This window comes from Hippocampus zosterae, chromosome 6, assembly GCF_025434085.1.
Source record: "Hippocampus zosterae strain Florida chromosome 6, ASM2543408v3, whole genome shotgun sequence".
Classification (NCBI taxonomy): domain Eukaryota; kingdom Metazoa; phylum Chordata; class Actinopteri; order Syngnathiformes; family Syngnathidae; genus Hippocampus; species Hippocampus zosterae.
The window spans coordinates 24,578,708-24,581,834 of record NC_067456.1 but is presented as its reverse complement, the minus strand read 5'-3'; positions in this window follow the sequence as shown (position 1 = coordinate 24,581,834).

Genomic DNA, 3,127 nt, shown 5'->3' with positions numbered 1-3,127 from the left:
GCTGCAATTATTTTTTTCCCATAAAAACGTTGTTTTAATGTAACTGGCCAAAGTTCACCTTTACTGTAACTTAGGGAGTCACGGGTTAAAAAAAACATGTACAATAAATATGGAAGTTGTGACTTGTAAGTGGTTGGCACGGAGACCAGTTTGCTTTCCAACAAAAGTGGGCCGGTAGCATAATATGAAAAAAATAAATATAATAACTTGATGGAAGGGCGGCCCGGTAGTCCAGTGGTTAGCACGTCGGCTTCACAGTGCAGAGGTACCGGGTTCGATTCCAGCTCCGGCCTCCCTGTGTGGAGTTTGCATGTTCTCCCCGGGCCTGCGTGGGTTTTCTCCGGGTGCTCCGGTTTCCTCCCACATTCCAAAAATATGCATGGCAGGCTGATTGAACACTCTAAATTGTCCCTAGGTGTGAGTGTGAGCGTGGATGGTTGTTCGTTTCTGTGTGCCCTGAGATTGGCTGGCAACCGATTCAGGGTGTCCCCCGCCTACTGCCCGGAGACGGCTGGGATGGGCTCCAGCACCCCCCGCGACCCTAGTGAGGATCAAACGGTACGGAAGATGAATGAATGAATGAATGAATGAATGAATGAACTTGATGGAAAAATTGTAGCCTAAATGTCAAAAGTAAGAAGTCACAGATTTGCTGGAGCCTGTGTCAGGAAACTTCGAGCGAATAGCATCGAATTGGTCGCAACTGAATAGCAGGAGTCAAATTGATCTTATAATAAAAAAAAGAATCATGATAATACTGTCTGTCATAATGATCAACAAAGTGAGATTTTTTTTAAGAACGATTTAAAGGCTATTGTTTAATGTTGAATATAGATCATCCCAAGCAAGGTTTTTGTCATTCCCAATGAAACGTACAGATGAATGTAAACGTGAAATTATTTATCAAATTGTAATTGAGTCGTCTGTATTGGTATTGGTTTGTTTATTGAACATAAAACATACAGTAATAATTTGGCAGAAAATAAGGTAGATAAAATAGTAAAAAGAAAGAAATCAGTCCTCATTCAACACAGTTATTATGTTCAAGGGAGTAGGAAGAAGTAAAAAACTTATCTCGTCCTACCCCGTTATGTGTTTATATCTAAGAAATCATTTTTATATCAATCAGAAAAAAAAATAGAAGAAAGAAGTCTCCATTAAGGCTCATACTTTACCCTTAACCATTATATTTTTACAACTTTTGGTTTATATCGGGATTATATACATCCACACCCAGGCACTCTTGTGTCAATTTTCTCTTGTATTCATAATGAATATTTCAATACCTTTCTTTATTTATCAACTTAGTTCTGTTTTATCATTATATTTAATGTTTAGAATTTATCATTTTAACTCTGATTGATGTAGGTTGTTTGTACTATTTTTTTGAATTTGTTTTTTAACTCAGCAAGCGATTTACTCATTTTCAGGTCCGTTTTGAAATTATTCCACAGATTAACACCTTTGATAGATACACTTCTTTGCTTGATGTTTGTTCTTGTTTTGAGTTTTTTGAATAAGTTGATACCTCCTAAATCATAGCTGCTTTCTTGAATTTTGAAAAACTTCAGAATGTTTTGGAAGAGCAGGTTATTGTGTGCTTTGTACATTAATTGGGCAATTTTAAAGTCAACCATGTCATAAAATGTCATCGTATTTAATTTGATAAATAGTGGATTTGTGGGTTCCGTATATTTTGATCTATTAATAATTCGAATTGCTTTTTTTGTAGTTTTAGAATAGGGAGTGTGTTTGTTTTACAGGCATTTCCCCATATTTCCACACAATAGGTCATATATGGTAATAATAATGAAGTGTATAATGTGTACAAAGTTCTCTTATTTAGCACTTCCTTCGTCTTGTAGAGGATCCCTATGGTTTTGGCTATTTTTCTTTTTACGCTATCGATATGTGGCTTCCAACATACCGGTAGTTTTGAGTCGATTACTAATCCGAGAAACTTGGTTTCATACGCTCTTTCTATCTCAATTGAGTTTACCTTAACAGAGTATAACACAGTAGTTGAGGATATTTTTTATTTTACCCTTTTATTAATGCAGCACCTCAATTAAAAATGGAGTTACACAATAAGGTTTGGCACTAGATGCCAAAACATAGTTAAGTTTTTGTTGTTGTTGTTGTCCCCCGAAAAAAGAAGTAAATGTTTAATGCAGCTCCTCAATATGTGTCAAGGCTTTGGGAATGATTTCAGGATGATAAATCACCACTTGATGGCAGAAGTGGCTTTGATCAGATCTTGGGCCACCTTCGTGTGAGTGTGTGTACACAGAATTGCGATACCATGTGGTGAGAAAATGGATAAATACCAGCAGCTAACTCAACCAACATAACTTTTTCAAATAAAAAAAGATGACTTTGTCCCATTGTCATCCTTGTCACGTGTGAGCAATTTCCCCAAAGACATCGACCACCGATGTCAGACTCCACATGTTTGACACAGTCTAACAAGCGACGATTGCCCATCCGGATCATCTGAGAGCAGCAGACCATCATGTCCTGAGCTCTCAGAAAGTCATGAAAGAGGTCAGAACTTGCTAACCTCAGAGCAAAAGACCATTGTCTGAGTTGTTACAACGGCTACAATTTGTATCATGCAACGTGCAAAAATAAAAAGAAACATGTCCTACAATAAAATAAGATGTGTACAAATTATGTATCCTCTGAAGTGTGTGTGTGTACGTGCACGTGCGCGTGCGTGGATTTAATATCTAATTACGTACCTTTTAGGTGTGTGTGTGTGTGCGTATGTAATGATTACCTTTTCTAATTGCAATGTAGCAACATAAATAGTCTGTTGTGATTTCTCTAAATTGGAGGTGGTGCATCCATCATTCATTGAGAGACCTGTGATCAAGAAAGGTGAAAAAACAATTCTCCACTTAACATAGTGTTCAAGACACAAACAAGTTTGCTGACAATTGTTTAAACACAAGCCAGTAGTCTGCCACACAGCAGTAGCTATATGTGTAAACTGATCACAGTTCCACGGCTCAAAACATTTTGGGACTTTTATTCCAGGTTTTGGGGGAAAAACAAACAAACAAAAAAAGCCCATTGAGGAAGCCAATGCCACAATTTTTTTCCGGCAAACTCCTCAGAGGAAGGC